Raw genomic sequence first — 20,922 nt, 5'->3', positions numbered from 1 at the left:
GTCGCTGCTGCTGCCGTCGCAACTCCAAGGGACGGTGATGCTGCCTTAGCTGTCGTATTGCACCGCATCAGGAGAAGAGTCTCGCAACGAGGGAGAAGTGTGTCGCCATCGCTGTTGCTGCCGTCGCATCGTGGATGTCGGAGCTGTAGCTGTTGTATTGCACTGCATCGAGAAAAGCACCTCGCATCCCCGTAGAAGCGCGCCCCCGTCGGAGCTACTGCTGTCACATCTTGAATGTTGGCGCTGTAGTTGTCTCATTGTGCGGAAGCTTCTCACAATGTCGAGAAGAGTGCCGCAGCCAAGGCTGTTGCCGTCGCATTGCTGAACAAGGGTGTCGCTGCTGCAGCTGAAACATCGAACCGAGACTACTCGCATTCTCGGAGAAGCATGCCGCATCTGGAAGATGTTGACGTCTTTATTTCTTTGCACCAGAACTTTGCCTCATTTCCATCGCTGCAACATTACTTGTTGTGGAAGCGCAACGCATCATAAGGTACATTGACGCAAAGTGTCGCATCTTAAGAACTGAACTGAACTAAGCTAAAACTACCATCTTAAGTATAGTATTGTGGATTTTTGTTGTTTGCGATCTTGTGTTAGGTCTATATAAAGAATACTTATTTTTAATATACAACTGTGTGGTGTCCATCTGTAGTGTTGTCACTGGGTTACTGTATGTGGTCACAAATGCTTTACACACTGCCTTTGAGATAAGGCTGTCTGCTCGTGCCAAGATACAAAGGGGGTGAGCAGGGGATATTTTAGGAGTGTATCCCCTTTACCTTGACTAGAGGCAAGGGTCCGTATTTGTCACAAGTACCTAACTGTGCCAACTAGAGACCTGGAGTTCTATAACCTTATAAAGGAACTCGGCCTTCAGTCTTGTTCCTCTATATCTTCTCGAACTCCTTGGAGACTTGTAATACCTTTACAATATATGGCTGGTTCTTTATTAAATATATATCTAGATGTAATAGTAAAGCTTAAGGACACCATTTCAATAATGCAAAAACCCAAAACCATTGCTATTGTTGGTGCTTGTTTTGATGAGCATAAAGTAAAATTGCTGGAAGCAGGCAGCAGAAAACTGTTTATATGTACTCAGACAAGCATGTTTAAGGCAGGCATTCTCTCCTTCGGAAGAATGCTGTGTACGTTGTTACATGTAATTTATAAATTCATGTACAATTAATATGTCTGTTGGCAAAATGCGTCTTTTTAAAAATGTCTCCTGCCACTTGCTCTATTGCAGCTTCTCCCTTGCAGAGAGGCCTGTATTATATTTTGTCATGAGCATCTTCAATGCAAGAAGGCGTATACATGTCACTGTATTATTCATTAGTATATCTAATAGAACTACCATGCTAATCTTTTCTCACACCATTTTCAGGTGAACCGTGCGATTTGAAGAAGTGCATTAATACTGGCAATACATTATTTTTTCCCAAGTGCAGGTTGTTAAAAATCAGCTGAGAATCCTAGCAACAGGGACTTGTTATGTCTTATCCGCATTGTGTTATTTTTCCGAACTCTCTCTGCATATTTCAGTACATCCGTGTAAAACCAGCGTCTGTTTTTTGTAACAAGTGGACTGTAAACCTTAACAAAATAAATTACCTTTTCTGGCCCCCAGTGAAATGTTTATACAGCCATTAAAGTGCCAGTTCTCGTAGCAAACAATGGCTGTTTTTGAGGGTGATTGGCCTTATCCTTACAATGTAATGAAAGGAAAATGGGTCACACAGTGTGCTACTGTATGCAGAGGTCAATGCGGGCAGCAGAAGCAATTTATAAAGTGCTTCTTGTAAATGACTAGGGAGACTTGTGCTCACAGAGGCCTGCTTAAGTCTGCACAGGTGGAGACTGTTCTGAAAGATTAATGAGTCCACTGCCAATTTCTAGCTGGAGACAACTTGAAGAAGTGTTATTATATTCTCTTGTTTGGGGAAGAGAGATTTTCCTACAACGAGCTTGAATTCGTTATTTAGCACCCAAACCCCAATTACATCCATGACAAACACAAAGTTGGAAACACATGGTTCATTATTTTTTTGAGTTTCACATACTAATATGATCTATTTTGGTGCAACGTTTGGCGAGTCTTTTCTGCGAGGCTGTGGGTTGCGTAAGGCGGGCCTGTTTCTGCGTCAGTGCCTTGGGTGTAAGCAGTATCTGGACAATCTTTGTAGATATTGTGACACAATTTCTTTACAGCGCAATTTAATGCAGCAGATTTGGCTGTCCTGCTAGGTTTTGTGAAATGTTTGTAAATCCCCACAAAATTCACAGTTGGATAATATTTCGCCAACATTCATGCCTACAGGCCCGTTTCCGGTGGGAGGCTCCTAATTTTTTTAAACGCAAACTTGCTCTGTTTTAGAAGTCTCCTGCCTAAAATTGCCTTTACTTCAACGTTTCCGGTGGGAGGCTCCTATATTTTTGAGCCAAAACTAACTCTGTTTTAGTAGTCTCCTGCCTAAAATTGCCTTTACTTCATTGTACGTCAATGGGGAAAATAAAGTTCCGTGATTTTGTTTTCAGAATCTCCCTCTTTCTAGTTTGAACATGTGGGCCTGTATGTAGGAGTGGAAATATATATCTAGCAGTCCGGTAAAGTCCTAATTAATTCATGTAGGAAAAAAAAAATTCAAGTACATGTCAGTTGTGTGAATATTTTATGTTGCTTGCGTATGTTCCTGTTTGTATGAGTGTGTGTACGGCCTGGACTCCGGTTGTTGTTTTTGTGATTGTGTCTGCCAATTGAGAGCTGCATATGTGCTCTGACTATATACTGAGGGCCTTATTTATGAGGCCTTGCGACAGTTTTACACTTCCGTTGCGTCATGTTTTCTGATGCATCGGTGGCGTAAAACATGCCCCCTGTTGCGCCCTATTTACAAAGTGACGCATCTAAGCAGATGCATCCCTTTGTAAACCCCTGCGCTACATTATACCTGCGTCAGGTATAATGTATGCAGGGTGGGCGTTCCCACGTAAGTATGCCTTGTAAAAATGACAAAGTGAAATCTATGAGATTTCACTGTGCCACTTCAAGAGTGCAAATGCGTCAATAATAAGCCTGCCTTACAGGACACATTGCTGGAGTTGCGTCACTTTTGTGACTCACTCCAGCAATGCGTCACTTTTGCGCCTACAGTTACGTCAGAAATACTGACGTATCTGTAACTCCTTCCGACATGATGCGTCATACAGTAAATATGACGCATCCATCATGTCGCAAGGAGGGCACACTGAGAAGTGACACATCGCTGTTTTCACGCAGCGATGCGTCACTTCTCATAAATGAGGCCCTGACTATATAGAGAACCAGTGATCTCTAATAGTTATTTTCTCACTTTGATTTCGCTTCATTGGGAAACTTTCCGTAGAGATTTTGTAAAATATTTTATTATCTTCTTGTTTAGTTTCTACAAACCTATCTTGCACAATCCCCATAAGATGTCCACAATTTCATTCTTGGTAAATCGATGTGCTTCGACAAGTAAAAACTCTCCTTTTGGTCATTACTACATACTACTATAAAATGTAAACATTGATCTAAATATTGTGAGCACAAATTAAAAAGTAAGGTTAATAAAATGCAAAATGTGACAGGGAAATCATTTCTTGTATAAAGCAGGAGCATTTTCTTTCAACATTTGTTAAATCAGCACATATCGTATTCTTATAAAGTCTTAAAAATCTACCAAAGATAATTTCAAATATTTGTTACAGACTTCAGATTCCATTATCATAGCCAAATACTGCTATAGGCCATGGAAATGATTTAGTTTCACATTTAAATATTAAGACATTATAAGCAGTTTCTTCCATGAATATCCTGAAATTGAATCTATCTATATTTTCAAATCCCTATTGACAAATTAGAGTAGAATAACATTGACAGCACGCACTAGGCTGGACCGGGATTGAAGGAGCTTTTTTATTTGAAATCTAGCTGCCAAAAATCTTTTTTTTGCTGTTGAAGGTCTCAGATGCAAGAGTTAAATTCATTCTTGTGACATCACAGCTTCGAACAAGCATTGAAAGCCAATATACTTGCCTTTAATGTGCTAAAACATGCAAATTCAGACATTCACAAGTGGTGCCTGCATGTGTTAGCATACAAAAGCCAACCTGCTGCATTTGCAATTGATTGTTTACCCTGTCAGTGCTGAAGGGAGATTTCTAATCTGAAAGATTGGAATAAATGGAGCCAAAATGTAAATAGCACCCCAAGAAAGCATTTTCCGGAAGAAAGCGGATCCAAAACCCATTTCTAGGTATTATTATATAGTATTTATTACTTTCAAAATATCTCTCAGAGAGCTGTGCAGCTGTGCAGGTGCCAACAAGTATGGATCATTTTTCAGCATGCAATGGCCGGAGGACAACCTCAGAGTCTAAGCGAACGCAGAAGGAGAAGCCACCAGAGAATCCGATGAAGACACAGCGGTGTCATAATATAGAATGAGCAACATAGAGAAATAGGTCTTAGAAAGAAGAGGGTACCAGAGGGCACAGTGAAGAAAAAAGTCTTTAGCAGCAGGCAAAGGAGGACATAGGGGGGAAAATGGTGGCATGACTATAGAAGGCATAAAGGTGAGGGTATGAGAGGAGATGGAAAAAGCAAGCATTAGAGTGATGATGCAAAGCAGTGATGGTGCACTGTTTTGTATAATATTTCATGCCTAATAATGGATGTGCAGGCTACAAACGCCAGATGTATTGGAGAAAGTGGGATACAAGACTTGGAAAGGCAAGGGCTGTGGAAGCTGTAGTAAACAGGGCAGCAGGTGGGCACTATGAAGGGTGGCGGATGGTTGAATAGTGTCCAGCACCCGGATGTAAATTAGCCAAAATATAGCACTATTTTTCTTGAGGGTTCCTGTCCCAGGTTAATTCTTCTCTCACTCCTAGATACTTAGCAAGTCTCAACATTCTTAGCTCACACACATTCTTAGACCTCAATTTTTCTAGCAATATGCAGTAGCAGAAAACCTCCTCCCACTTTTTAAACTCAGCTATTAGTGTTTTCATCCTATGACTCTTCTTCATTTCTAACCACTTACATTGTAGTGAAGCCAATCATTACTAGATGCTTGAGTAACTCACAGCCAATGCCACTTGCTCCCACCACAAGCAGCCAACATGTGCCAGACCCGTGTTCACTAACACAACTAGAGCTTCGAGGAAACACCATGCGGCAAAGAGGGACTGGTCTTCATCAACAATGAATCACTCTGAACACACAAAAGTGCATAGTAAGGGTGAAAAATGAGGAGCATGAAAAAAAAATAGGCATAACTCCCCAAACCATCCAATCAGATGATAAGACAGTGTCCTATTTCATTGAGGGAGTAGGGACCCACAAAGTTAGGATCCAGTCTAAGCTACCGAGAGACCATCCAACTGAAATGTAAAAAAGGGAGGAGACTGCTACTAGCCAATTAGAAAAATAATTGGAGAACTGCATGCGCACAATGAAGAATAAGACTGACTGGCAGAATGTAGATAGGTGTAACTTTAGAATCTGGAGCACTGGAAAATCAAAATAAGAATGACACAACGAATAATTCGTCAAACATAGGGAAAAATGGAGAAAATGGAGAAAGTGCTACAGAATGCAGTCAACATTTGAAAATCAGTTAAGTTACATCCTACAGGTCATGCTTAAATGAGATACAGTTGACAAAAGGGGCATATTTGAATTGGTTCTACGAAATAATGAAGCCTACATAGGCAACTCACCAACTGCAGAAAGAACACTTTTGTAGCTGCTGGAAGCTCTTCAGTGATGCCATTGCAGTACAGATGTCACTGACTGAGGGCGAGTGCTTCAGATTTTTCAGCTTCGGCACCCAGTACCGTCCCCACAGCCTCACTTAACGGCTCTCTCTACTCCCTGGTGGGTGAATGTGTTGTTCACACCAGGATTCTATGTCACAATATTCAGAAACAAAAAAATCCTCAACCTTCAATACGACCATATATAATATGAACTATTCATAAAATACACGCCCAATGTGATAAAATAACATTGGTTGAACATTATTGTTTCCTCTCTCATACTGTTCCATGATCTATATGTCTTTGTTTTTCTAAAAAAAAAATATTTCTCCCCTTTTTGTGAAAGCCAGTAATACACTGGGACCACTCTAATATATACCGTCTAGTACCCAGGTCCCAGTGACTCCGGGTTTACCCTTATTCTGTAACTTTCAAAAAGATCATGGCAAAAAATATGATCTACTAGATTATTATCATGGAAAGTAAATAGAGGTACACACACACACATACACACACACACACACACACATATATATATATATATATATATATATATATATATATATATATATATATATATATATATATATATATATATATATATATATATATATATATATATATCTGTAAGTACTGGATCCCACCAAATAGAAGGAAGCAGAGACGGCACACCAGGAAACCTTGCACAAAACCCTTTATTGTGCACTCGTTAACCCAAGACGACGCGTTTCGGCGTAAGCCTTTTTCAAGTAACCGCCATTTTGTTTTTTGCCACACTTATAGTCCCACAACAATTTCAGTACACAATAGACATAAAGAAAATACTTAATGGTAAACCATTAACAATGAAAAGATAAATTCAACAAATTATGTTTCATTATGTCAACAATTCAGCATTCATTGTATGCATATTAGTGAGTGCGTCTGGTGTGGAAAGTAGGCGATGTCAGACTGCCCCGCTGCCAAAATTATTAGTGGTCGTAATAGTTATTGACAGTGAGCCCTACCGGGAACGTTAGCAAATTATATGTATTATGCAACGGAACAGTACAAAACCTGAACTCATTCTGCAAAGACAGCACAGACTTTCTTAGAAGATTGCATGATGTTAAATGGGAGGAGGGATACTGGATGATCAGTATGGATGTATGCTCTCTGTATACTTGTATTAATCAAGTGAAGGGTGTGGAAACTTGTATGCACTACTTAAGGAGTCGTCATGTGGATTGTTGGAGGCACAATACCATGCTACAAAAAATGATGTTATTCTGTCTCCAGGAAAACATTTTTCTGTTTGAAAAGGCGGTATACCGGCAACTCTCCGGGACCGCAATGGGGACTTGTTTTGCCCCCAGCCTAGCGAATCTTTTCCTAGGCTGGTGGGAGGAACAGGTCGTCTGGGCTGAAGGATCTGAGATGTACACTGACCACATTCTTATGTGGGTCAGGTACATCGATGACCTATTTTTAATCTGGAACGGCCCCGAAACACTAGCGAGACAGTACATCAGCCATCTAGGAAATAACACCCTTAATCTTAAATTCACTTATGTAATCAGTAAAACATATTGTGAATTTTTGGATGTGGCAGTAGAGGTAGAGGATGGGCATTTGACAACACGTCTTTTCCGGAAGACCACAGCTGGGAATGCGGTCCTGCATGCGTCGAGCCACCATCCGACTCCCCTGAAGAGAAGCATCCCCTATGGGGAGCTTTTGAGGGCTCGACGCAATTGCAGCACCGATGCAGATTTCCATCTGGAACAAAAAGCCATGATGGAACGGTTCACCCAAAGGGGATATAGTGATGAGGTACTAAACGGTGCTCAGATTAAAGTCCAAGGTTTGAAACAGGAGGAAGTCCTATTTAGTACATCTAAAAGTGACTCCAGAAGGAAAGAATTGGAGAATAGCACCCGACCCAATCCACCCCGGATGATAACTAACTACAGTAGGGGAGCCTGGGCCTTGGAAAGAATAATGCGAGCTAACTGGAATATAGTAACATCTGACCCTATTGTGGGGGAACTAGTGGGTAACAGACCACAGATAACGTACCGAAGGGCGCGGTCCCTAAAAGATAAACTAGTTCGAAGTTATCCCGGTGAAGACAAAAACACGAAATGGCCCCCAATTCCCAATGGTTTCACTACATGTGGGAGTTGTAAATGTGACCGCAATGGTAAATCCTGTAAGAGCTACAAAACAGGAACAGGTCAAACGCGTACCATTAGTCAACCCATTAACTGCAATACCGATTTCGCCATCTACGTACTGGAATGCCCATGTGGGCTCCAGTACGTGGGAAGCACCAAGCATCCACTAAAAACCAGGATTCTGCAGCACCTTCGTGCCATTTCTAATAAAGACCACAACTACCCCATGGCTCGCCATTATGAGGAAAAACATGGCAGTAATAATGGCAGTCTAAGATTCTATGGAATAGACAGAATATCCAGAACTATCAGAGGTGGGGACCGTGAAACGCAGCTTAGGATGAGAGAGTCCAGAAGCATTATTGACATGGAGAGTAAGACCCCAAAAGGACTTAATTATGGGGAAGAATTGGCATCCCACATAGGCTCCTAGAACTGACCAGGACTAAGCAGAAGTATACCCGCGTTGTGATGAATGATTGTGTGTTACACCTTTTCACGTTTTATTTGTAAAAAATTTTCCTATGTTTAGACATGCGTAAGACAATTAGTGGGGTGGCTCAGCCTCTAGGATTTGGTAGACTGTATGGCATTATCCCCACGGTTTGAGTTGTATGTAATGCATTAATAGTTGAACATAGGAAATGACACCATACTCAGGATAATGGATTGAAATTTGAGTTGGTTGTCACTTAATTTTTAATTTTTATGTTTTTCTTTGAATTTTCACTGTAAATACACATGCATTTGGATCGTAATTTCTCACTTTACACTCATCCTAAATTAAAGCACTCATACCTTGACCTTTTTACCGCCCATCACCCCCTGGCAAATCTTATATGATGGTCCATTTACGAGGGGAGCCCTCCTCCATTGACATAGCCCCATCCGATGGCATTAACCACGCATCCATATCAGGGAGCTCCCATATATTATTTCGGGACTATGGTCCCGATCCGCGGTATCGGACTACATTTCCCATGATACCTAGCGGTTTCAGCCGATGTAGGCATCACGTCACGAGGATTACTCACCGTGACACTGATATATGCGGGTTTCCGTTGCATAATACATTAATTTGCTAACGTTCCCGGTAGGGCTCACTGTCAATAACTATTACGACCACTAATAATTTTGGCAGCGGGGCAGTCTGACATCGCCTACTTTCCACACCAGACGCACTCACTAATATGCATACAATGAATGCTGAATTGTTGACATAATGAAATATAATTTGTTGAATTTATCTTTTCATTGTTAATGGTTTACCATTAAGTATTTTCTTTATGTCTATTGTGTACTGAAATTGTTGTGGGACTATAAGTGTGGCAAAAAACAAAATGGCGGTTACTTGAAAAAGGCTTACGCCGAAACGCGTTGTCTTGGGTTAACGAGTGCACAATAAAGGTTTTTGTGCAAGGTTTCCTGGTGTGCCGTCTCTGCTTCCTTCTATTTGGTGGGATCCAGTACTTACAGACGTTAAGGTAGCGGCTGCTGCTACCGACGGCATCAGCGTTGTCTGGTTGAGGGTCGTTCTAGCAGCAGTGTGAACGTGATATATATATATATATATATATATATCTCAAACTCGATAGCGATGCACTCGTTTACTTCCTTGCTGCGAAAACAAGAGAGCACAAACTCCTCTTCAATTGTGCGATTTTCTTTATTGTTCACAGTTAACAGTCATGACGCGTTTCTGTTGTTGCCGGCCTTGATCAAACAAATTCTATTCCCAATTCACGGAAAGAAATCAGCCACTCCAGACGGGCACAGTTTGATGTTTAAAATTTTAATGGCAAGAAACAAACAGATGACGGGTTTTGACCCAATTTGGTCTTGGTTTTATATATATATATATATATATATATATATATATATATATATTCAAGGTACATATATGTGAAATTTCAACATTTACCTATATTTTCTAGTAGTAAACCGTGTGGTTGTGAAGGCTGGAGATGGTCTTTATTTGTTGGAATTACTCCTCCCAATACACACACGCATGTAAAGTGGCAAAATATCATCAGTCACACCAGGTGGCACTCCAACCACTTTGGCTGCCCTGATCCAAATTGCGAATGGCACAGAAAACAAAGTTGATGGCTGAAGTGAAAGACTTTTTGTGTGCCAACTGTTGGCTGATCCAGAATGTGAATGGCACTTCAACAAAGCAATTGCCTACGGGGTAGTTACATTGTTTTCATGACGTATGACTGAAAAGTATGACTTTGCCATGGCATAAGCAAAGATCTTCTGCTTCACGCCACAGCCACCAAATATTAAAACTTGAGACAAATGACTAACTGGTTATTCCCGATACAGATGTCTTTTTCAATGTTGCTTACCAGGATCTCAGTGTTAGGAAATGTTGTGTCACTCAGTAGTGACCCTACCTTCAGAGTGGCTGCTTTCAATGGCATCACCTCTCTCTACTCTTCTGTAGACAGAGGTGAGGCATAGTGCAGGATCATAGTAAGAATGTTTGAGACCCCTTCTAAGTGTCATTTGCCTCTGACCATCCACACCCCATCAGAGACCAAATTTGGCCCTAGTAGAGTCAATGTGGTGCCCACATAGTGTTATTTGACTGTGTGGTAATTTAAGTGAAAAACTGGAAGTGAAGGAGAATGTCAGATTTCAAATAAATACACACTAAGGGCCACATGCATCAAGCTATTTAGGAATCGCAAACGGTGCGATTCGGTAAAATCGGCTGTTTGCGATTCCTAAATACCTTTTTACTATGCATCAAGCATTTTTGGAAAAATCGCTATTTTTAGCGAATTCCAAAAATGCGATTGCTCTTAAAGAATCGCAAATTTGCGATTCCTTAAAAGCAATGCATGATTAATTTTAAAATTGCGATTTCGCAATTAGGGGGGGGGGGCAAATTACCACAAGGGTGAACCTCGTGGTAATTTGCGAAAAAGGCTTAAAATGCTCAAATTAGCATTTTAAACAATGTCATGTTACAGACACACATGTCCTTAGGACATGTGTGTGTGAAACATCCATTTAAAATACATTTCAGGAGTGCAGGGGGGGTCCTTTGGACCCCCCCCTGCACCCATGGAATGCATTAACATTTTGCGAATTTCAATTTGCGAATTCGCAGTTCCCATTGATTCCTACGGGCCTTTTGGCCCATAGGAATTAATGGGAATTGCGAAATCGCAAATTGGGATTCGCATAATATTTGCGATTCGGTAAAAATTGCGATTTTTACAGAATCGCAAATTTTATGCAATTTTATTCATGCATCCCGTTTTGCGATTCCTTTTTTGCGATTCCCTAAAAATCGCAAATTATGAATCGCAAAAACGGACTTTGATGCATGTGGCCCTAAGCTCCTAATTATCCTTCAACACTGTACATTAGGTACAACAATGCCTAGTGAAAAGGAGCCCCAGCGAAACAGAGGACCAAAATAAGGGAAGCATTGGCTGATTGGAATAGTGTTACTGACCTTGTGAGTGGAGAGCTAAGAGCGGAGGAAAAGCACTAGTTAAAAAAACACACAATATGGCACACTGATATTTAACAAAAATGGACATATTTATCAACACTTTTCACCCGTGCAAAGTCCCCAAAAGTGGCGTAAACTAACATAATGTGTTAATTTGTTATTTTCTTTGCAGCACAAAATGTAATTTGTGCTGAAACGTTGCTTAAAATACCACAAAGTAGAGCTGCACTATCTTGCTCTACTTTGTGCTACTTTGAGCTACTTTGAATGAAGGGGATAACATAGTTAAGACATGGGTTCTCCCATGCACATTCACCTATGGTTTTTGAGGTACTGAAGTCCAAGCTAGCAAAAAAAGGTGGAGAAGGCTTTGCACCTAATATTTAATGCCTGCTCAAGTCAAATGTACCGTTTGAGAAAAGGTTTCTTGTGTGTGTTGTAACGTGTAGCACACCCACAAACATGGAAACACTTTAAACTATTTATTTATTGTGTTTTATAAAGCGCAAACGAGACCTTCACAGTATCAGAGCACTGTATAATGAGAAAGCTGGAGAGGTTTGCTCGAGAGGAAACTATGTCTAAGCTTAACATTTTGTACTGGGAGGGTACCCTTCCAGTACAAAGCCTATACTAGACATCAAGCACATACTCTTGCAGTATGATACAAGGGTGTGTGCAAGGTGCAGATCAGCCTAAAAAGCCCTGTTGTAAAGGGAGAGGAATACAGGACCATATCTTAATAGATTTTGCAATGTTCTGCTCTCTCTCTTTCAAACAATGCAGTGCAGCAAATTTGATTGCTGTGCTGTGTTTTGCTGAAAAAATAGTAGGCCTCATTTATGGTTTTTTTTGCCATAGGGCACCAGGCCTTGCTGCCGCGCTGCCTTACAGCAAAATAAAAGGGTAGGAATGTGCCGTTTCTATTAGATACGATGCATTCCTGTCCCTATCCCCTGCGCCGATGCACAATGGGCTGCTGTGCGTCAACGCAGGCACCTGTGCACCACGGTGCAACGGTGCCTGCTTTGCACAGATGATTATTTTTGTGTAGGAAAGGGAAACCTTCCTGCACAGAAAGAATCATAAGAGCCGTTTTCCTCTTCCTATGTGTGCTGCAGAATGCAGCACACATAGGAAGAGGAAAAATTAGGAGAAATCAAGAGATTTCTCCTCGTTGTGCCTCCCTTACGCCTCCCCTGGGGTGGCATACATTTTTGGCGCTGCCTCAGACCTACGATTTCTCGTAAGTCTGGGGCAGTGTCAAAGAGTCATGGATGTTTCTGTGAACGCTCCCAAAAACACCCATGGAACGCCCCTTTCAGGCAGTTTTCTGCGTGAAAGGGGCACATATTTATAAGGCCATGAAAAGCGATGTAACATGCCTTAACGTGGCCATATAAAAAGGCTAGTGGCCCATTGCGCCACCGGAACAACAAAAAAGTGACTTTCTGGGGGTGCAATAGTGCTGATAGGGCCTCAGGCCCAGTGAGTTTAGCTGTAAATGTCAGGTAAGTAAAACCCAATAACACACACAGTTGCTAAACACTGACTTAATGTTCAATTAAGCTTCTTATAGTGTATCAGGCTCCCTTGTCCCAGAAGAGGAAATCAGCCTGTTTTCCCTATCATTGATAGTGCCGGTGCGGGACATATTAAAGTGATGTGAAAACATCTTGGGCCAGATGTACGATTATTACGTTTAGCGAGTCGCAAATTGCGCAAAATTGAGACTCGCTGAACCTAATGTACAACAGTGTCTCAGACACTGTTTGTGATTCCCAATGGGTTTGCAAATTGCATGCCTCATGAATATTAATGAGCCTGTCGCAATTTGTAACCCCATTGAGAATGGCTAGCACTCCCAGGGATGGTGGCCTGCTGGGGTCAGCTGACCACAATGTATGTGACTGCTTTTTTATTAAACAGTTTAAACAAAATGCATTTGAAAAACAAAAATGAAACTTTTCAGTTTTATTTTTTGAGGGCCGGCAGTGGTCCCTGGGACCACTGCCTGCTCTTAAAAAATATTTACACACACACACACTGACCAAGGGGAAGAGGTCCACCGTTTGCAAGTGGTTTACCACCTACTTGAAGTAGGTAGTATACTGCCAGTGTTTTGCGACCGCAAATGCGGTCGCAAAACAACTGTACACGGCATGGTGACTCGCTATTAGGAGTGGAGGCCCCTTCCTAATAGTGAAAGTTGCAAATCTATTTTGCGAGTCAGCGATTCGCAAAATAGCATTTGTACATGCCTAGAACTTGTTTGGGGTCAGAAACGGGCTTATCTCCTGTTTGCGACGGCAAAAAACAGGACATCTGGCCCTAAATGACATCTTCTTCTAGATATAAACTTCCCCAACAAATCCACCTGCATGATGGATGAGGACTAGTTTTCCCATGTGATATGTTCTATGTTTCCATTGTCCTCCAGAGCCACCATGCACCTGAAAAGTACTGCTGCGCCATGCTGCACCGTAGGGGTAGGCAACTAAACTGCCATCAACATGTGAGTTTAGGGTCATTGCTGGCATGCACCCTTGAGTGTGATGCAAAGGAAGTAAGTCCTCGATGTCCTAATCTTTATATGGCCTCTGAGAGAAGACAGCAAAAGATGCTAGATATCATTCTAACCTGGGTGTGTGGGGAATAATGGAAATGAGGTTGTCAGTAGAAGGGAGAAGCAACAGTCAAGGGTTGTGCATATACTGCTTCTTGCGAAGTAGGGAGGGAGTGATGGCGAGAGACTGTGGAAACTAGAGGAGAAAGAAGAGGTAATGGAGGGCAGCAGGTGCCGTCTCAAATGTCAAGAAAGGCCGTATAAATGCATGGTGTGTAAGCAATCTTTCCAATGAGATATTCACATCAACCAATTGGCATGAGCCGCATTCAGCGGGCTCCTTCTTGCAATGAATGACTCTATTTTACATTGTTATTTAAAGCATAACAGATAGCTATCCACAGCTGTATGTACTAGAGTATGTCTGCTAATGTATCATGTAGCACCATATCATATGTAACACATTTGAACAATTGTGGTTTTTAAGCAAAACTGAGCATGTTGTTTTTTTGAGAATAAAATAAATATTAGTAGGTGTTAAAACCAGAACTACAAGCCCCAAAATGGAGCATACTGTTGGTATGATGATATCAGATTTCCCAAGGCAACTTGAAATTCTTGGTAACCAAATATAAAATTCAGTTTACTATTGTATACCTGTTTGGCATCTAGGCCCTCACTAGTTAAATATTCAAGTGGGTGAAATGTAGAGATAGTCTTTCAGAGCAGATAGCAGCATCCCCAGACAATGAACTAACACAAACAAAAGGGCATGGTTAAAGACCTAGGGGCTTATTTATGAGAGCCCTGAATCACTGTACCATGTAGAGTGGCACATGTGTGACTCAGGGCGCACAAAAAGATGTATGAAGCCACTCAAAACCATGCTACGTGCCTTTGAGTGGCCTCATAAAGCATGAGTAAGGCGACACATCGTAAATCGTTGCGTTGCCCTACTCTGCGCACAGGAGGCATTCCATCGGCATTTTAGTGGATTTTTCCCATGCAATGCCCATGGAATTTGACACTGCCCCAAATTTACAAAATGATGTAAAGCTGTGGAAGCATCAAAACAATATGCCTCCGGAGATGAGGTGTAATGAGGAGAAATATGTTCATTTCTCCTCGTTTTTTCCTCGTTCCATGTGTGTTGCAGAAAATGAAAACGCCTCATGGGACTGTTTTTGTGCAGGAATGTGCCCCTTCCTGCACAGAAAATCCTGTCTGCAACGGAGGTGCCTACGTTGGTGCTAGGCTGCCAAAACAGCACCAGTGCAGGATAAAGGACAGAAATGCACCAAATTGCTTTAACCCCTTCACTGCGGCGGCTATTCCGCCGCAGTGCTAAGGGGGCGGGGCGGCCGCGTGGCGGGCGCATGCTGGTGACGGAGTGGCTCCGTCACCAGCCGCGGTTGCGCTGTGCTCATGACGGAGCGGTTCCGTCACGGCCCCGCCCGCTCAATAGAACACTCAGCGCAGGCCTGGAATCCGCACCGCGCAGGCGTGCCGAGCGGGCCGTGACGGAACCGCTCCGTCATCAGCACAGCGTGACCACGGCCGATGACGGAGTGGTTCCGTCACCAGCAGGGGAGGGGTTAAACACGGTGCATTCCTGATCTTTCACTTTGGTGTATGGCAGTGCAGCAAGGTGTCTTGAAGCACTGCCCTACGCCAAAATGCCATAATTGAGACCCCTTATTTCCCAAAGCAGTTGGAGCAGAAGCAGCAGCTGAATGTATCTGAAGGGAGGCTGGCACGCTTTACCTGCAGCATCTCTAAGAAGTTCCCTGCCTTGAGCAACAGGTTTTGCAGATGCTTTCCAGTGAGGGTTGTCAGTGCTTGAGCAGATGAAGGGTTCAGCTGAACTGAGAGTAACACGAGCTGCGTTGTGATCCTTTACTAGCTACTTTCTTGCATTCGAGGCCCCTGCATGGCAACTTCCTCTAACTCTTGATACATTGTTAGAATACAGCTGTCGTTCAATATTTCATGGACTCTTCAAAAAACATTTGGAAAGCCAGTGGTTGCTAAAACATGGGATGTGCTGGTTTCCTTTCTTTCTTACTCTCCTCTCAGGCCCTCGTTCTTCCCCAGGTAGTATTTTGGTACAGTAATATCCAAACCAGTAAAATCACTGCCAGGGGTGCAGTGTTTACCGAGTAATTTATTTGCCACATCATTTTGCGTTCCATCCCAAGGAAAGGGAATGGGCCCAATTCAATGTTGCCTGGTAGTGGGGCACCTGTTCGATCACATACGATTTTACACGTACCATGCAGTAAATCTGCACCAGTGCCATGCATTTATGTGTACAATGGGGATAACCATGTTAGACTGTATTTCCCGGTTGTGAAACCACACAAAAATTCCCATTTCAATGAGCTTTTTCACACACACAATTCAATTCAATTCAAAAGACCTTTATTCGAATTTCATAAAATTCATAAAAGTACATACAATAAAAACAGTCCCATTCTCTATACAAATCTATTTACAGTAATCGTAATCCTAAAAATGTATTACAGCTCTCATAAGTCTAATTTTTCTGGGGTTTTCCATCATTTTGCGTACACGAATTATCAGTCTCAAGAAAGTGCTAGTTCGAAAAGTTAATTCATCTGCACAGAGCACGTAGTAAATATTTGTGGGGACCTGTGAGGGACAGGGTTGGGTAGTAGAAGAGGGTAGTGGAAAGTTATGTTTGGCAGGGGGGAACATTATAAGCTCGCCTCAGTCAAAATAAAGGGAGGGGGGTGAAGAGCTCAAGTCTCACATTTTTCAGCTGGAGTTAATGGCAGGAAAAATTATATATGGTTCTACCACTGCCGAAAACCCACCAGCTCAGAATCAGATCAAGAAAAATTCTATGCAGTAATTTCACTTCGCCTGACTTAGAATAAGGTAACTTTGGGGTATATTTACTAGAAAGTGGCGAAGCGTGTCATTAAGCCAAGAAAGCTAACGTCACGCTTTGTCACTTTAGAAATGCAGGGCTGCACCATATTTACTAGAATATTGTGAAGTCCTGCGTTTTCGTCTGCTTTGATGCTAACTTTAGCTGCCTAGAATCAACGCAGGCACCCTTGCACCATAGTTCAAGGGTGTCTGTGTTGAGAGGAAGATTGTTTATGTGTAGGAAGGTCCCCCTTCCTGAACATAAACAATCTTTAAATCACATTTTGTAACTTCTATGTGTGCTGCATAATGCAGCACACATAGAAGTTGCAAAACTGTATTTTTAAAAATTGATTGTTTTTGTGCAGGAAAGGGGGCCTTCCTGCACATAAACAATCATAGGCAATTTGCTGTTTCTATGTGTGGTGCACAATGCAGCAAAACCGAGGAGGAATAAAGCATTTCTCCTTGTTTTGCATGGTTCCCTGCTCTTAAATTTGGTGCTGCCTCCTATTTACGCTGCCCTTGTAAATTGGATGCAGAGTCAAAATCAAGGGGTGTTGCGGTGGAACATCCTACGCATGCTCCGAAAGATCTTCCGTTGGATCCCCACCGAAACCAGGAAGACGGTCACCCAGGCACTTGTCACCAGCCGGCTGGACTACGGAAACACCCTCTACACCGGAACCACCGCCAAACTGCAGAAAAGACTCCAACGCATCCAGAACGCCTCCGCACGACTCATCCTGGACATCCCCCGCCACAGCCACATCTCCGGACACCTGAAAGACCTGCACTGGCTCCCCGTCAGCAAAAGAATCACGTTCCGCCTCCTCACCCATGCACACAAAGCCCTCCACGACCTAGGCCCCAGGTACCTCAACGACCGCCTGACCTTCTACACTCCCACCCGCCAACTACGATCGACCAGCCACGCTCTCGCCGCCGTGCCACGCATCCGAAAAGCCACCATGGGAGGAAGATCCTTCTCCTACCTGGCAGCCAAGACCTGGAACTCCCTCCCCATCCATCTCCGTCTTACTCAAGACCACCTCTCCTTCAGGAAGCAACTCAAGACCTGGCTATTCGAGCAATAACGGACCCCCCACCCCAAGCACCTTGAGACCCTCTGGGTGATTAGTGCGCTATACAAATTTCTTGATTGATTGATTGAACAACACCGCAACAATTGACCTTCCCATTTCACGCTAAATACAGAATGAAAGGGTGCCTTATTTACAAGGCAGCGTTAAGCCGCGTTAAGTGACTTAACACTGCCTTGTAAATAAGGCCAAGACCCTATTGCCACCACAACGTCACTGAAAATGACATTGACAATTTTATAAAACAATGACTCCATTTGCCTCACGAGAAAGCCACATGTGATTACTATAGCCTTATAGAACGCCGTAGAGGGCTATACCGGCTATTAAAGGCCCTCTCCAGCGTTAAAGGCCCCGAGCCAAAGGCGAGGGCCTTTAACAAGGGAGAGGGACTTCAATAGCGGTATAGCCCATCTACGAAGGGCTATAAGGCTATTAGAACATTCTGTCACTAGAGGACAGAATGTTCTAACAAAAAAAACAAAGCCTTTTGGAAGCGTGAGGGGATTGGAATCCACTCAGGCTCCCTGAAGCCTTTGTTCACAGCCAGAGCTGTGAACAAAGAAACATTGGAATGTTGGAGCTCCGGGTTTATACCAGCCATTATAAGCCCAGAGCACTCCATTGTTTTCAATGGAGCTCCCAACATTCCAATGTTCTAATAGTCATTCCTTCAGTCCAAGACTTCATAAAACATACATTCATGCATTTTATATTTCAGTTAGTTTTGTTTTGTCTACACTGCGTTTTTTCCTAATTTATGCATCTTTATTATTATTAAATGTTTGTATTTGTTCTGAATATCTAACTTGTAATTTGGTTCTTGAAATGCACAAACAAGTGTGTAAAGTTTACTGGATTCTTTTTTTGTATATGTTTAGTTTTCAGCAGCGACAGTAAGGATGTTAAATAGATTATTTAATTTGATATGTACCTCCAACAAATCAGAGAGATATTTCATGAGATTCTCCTATTCATAGGTAATTGGAATTTGGACCATTTCAAAATGCGTTTGGAAATTATATTATTCAGATTCAGAAATTATGATTATTTTTTATTCGCTCTGTCACAACTGATTTTCAGCACATTGAAAATAATGAATGATATTATTTGCTGTAGGACTCTATTTATGTATAATGTTCCATGCGCAGAAGCAATCTAGGAGTGGGATGAAGCTTTCTGCTGCATTCTCAACACTTAGCCCAACTGAGTGAGGCTTTTAAGCCCTTGCTTTGGATAATGTTATATTAGCACAACCCCAAGTTTGGCTCATCTATCTGCTCTCTGTTGTAGAAGTAAATTCTTCTTGGATGTCAATTAGACTTCATCACTGGTGGCATCTATTACCCCTTGATGGTCCTTTGGTACAGGATCAGACTGGTCGTAGCGGGCCCCGAGCGTTTTCCTGGTGGGACGGAAGGGTGGGGGCCGGTTTTGGACCGATGGGGCGGTTATTCCTCAGTACTGCAAAATCGCCCCTCTGTACCAAAAGCTCAGCAGCAGTGTTTTCCATCAGGAACATCTCTGGGGGACGGTCCAATGTAATTGCCAGAGCTGGTTTGCAATCCCAGTCCGGCTTTGCTGTGGTGCCCCTGGCCCTTCCCTTACTATACCTGATCTCTGGAGCCATGAAAATAGCTGGAGGAAATGAAAGGGGACAGATCTTAAAAAGCCATGATTATTGCAGCATACACTGCTCACGTTTTTTATAGCAGTTCAGCCTCAAATATCAGACTTGTTAGGGGTGAATGATTAGACAATCCTAAAATGCCATTGGTGGTCAAAGTATGTGTGCTTTCACATTTGGCATCTTTGACCTTTTTGGTAACTCAACATCCTTGTAAGATCCTATAGGGTCTGTGAGTGCCTGCAGCCCTTGCTTTGTCAGTTAAGATATTCAGGACATGGACCCATGCTTCAAACTCATGTAGTGAACTACTTCCAATGAAGCTGGCAGTGGCTCCACTCTAGTGTGAACACATCAAAATGAGACCCCAAATCAGTTTGACAGCAACATAGCAATGCTAAGTGTAGTTCAAACTGTACAGTATGCTGGTGATTCCCGCCTAATTCCCTAGGGACCGTTAGGTAGAGAAAAGTGGAAGAGAATAGCAAATGAATCCTCCGTCTGTGAGTCTATAGCCTACTTTTCATATGTGACTTCAAGTATGTTCTTTCTTTAAAATAGAGTTATGCGTTTAACTTACCATCAAGAAGATACACGGTACAATATGTAAACCCTTTTCTATAGCAACGTTTTTAAGCTCCTTCACCATTGTATGTCCTGCATGATATTAAATTAGAAAGAAAGAAAAATTTAGAAAGGATCTCTGAGTAATCTCCCATTCGCATTTTCAAACTATTTGCTGTATTTTCCATTTCTCATGTACATTATTAACAGTCTTTGTATATTGTTTATATTCGCGGGCCTTGGTCTGTGTCGGAACTTTTTTTTTTTTAGAAACCACTTCTCAATTTTCGTTGTATAAAATTTGTGGTAAATGTGCATGTTTGTGTGTGCGGTGTGTGCGGTAGAATTGCGATAGTGAAACACACAGTCAGATATGTGTGTATCATAGAGTCAGCAATAGTTAATAGTGAGTTTGTAGTTAAGGTTACGGCGTTTATAGGAAAGGGTTTTTGCACACGTTGCTAACTTTTTTGATGAATCTGCACACCATGACAAACACTTGGCACATTTAGCTCTGGTTTTTCATTTCAAATTCCATGATAATATTTCTGCCAGGGACTAAGTGGCTCTGGTGGATCTAAAATTACCATTTCTGACTTTAGTTCCCAGTTGGGTTGTTTGATCTTTCATACAGCAAAGACTGCAGAATGGAGTTATACCAAATATTGCATGACAAGGCCAGGGCATAGGATATAGCTGAAAGTCATGTTCTGCAATTAGATGCCATTTGAAGTTTTTTCTTACTCTAG

The 20,922-nt window shown here is 42.2% G+C and overlaps 1 protein-coding gene across 1 annotated transcript in view; it reads left to right on the top strand.

Annotated features, from left to right (window-relative positions):
• TMEM47 (transmembrane protein 47) overlaps positions 1-20,922 on the top strand; it is a 360,190-nt gene that overhangs the window by 51,274 nt on the left and 287,994 nt on the right. The gene's annotated exons all lie outside the window — the stretch shown is intronic.

The sequence above is a fragment of the Lissotriton vulgaris genome, chromosome 8 (assembly GCF_964263255.1).
Source record: "Lissotriton vulgaris chromosome 8, aLisVul1.2, whole genome shotgun sequence".
Lineage (NCBI taxonomy): Eukaryota > Metazoa > Chordata > Amphibia > Caudata > Salamandridae > Lissotriton > Lissotriton vulgaris.
Note: the sequence above shows the minus strand (reverse complement) of the source record. Positions and strands in the feature narration are given on the sequence as shown.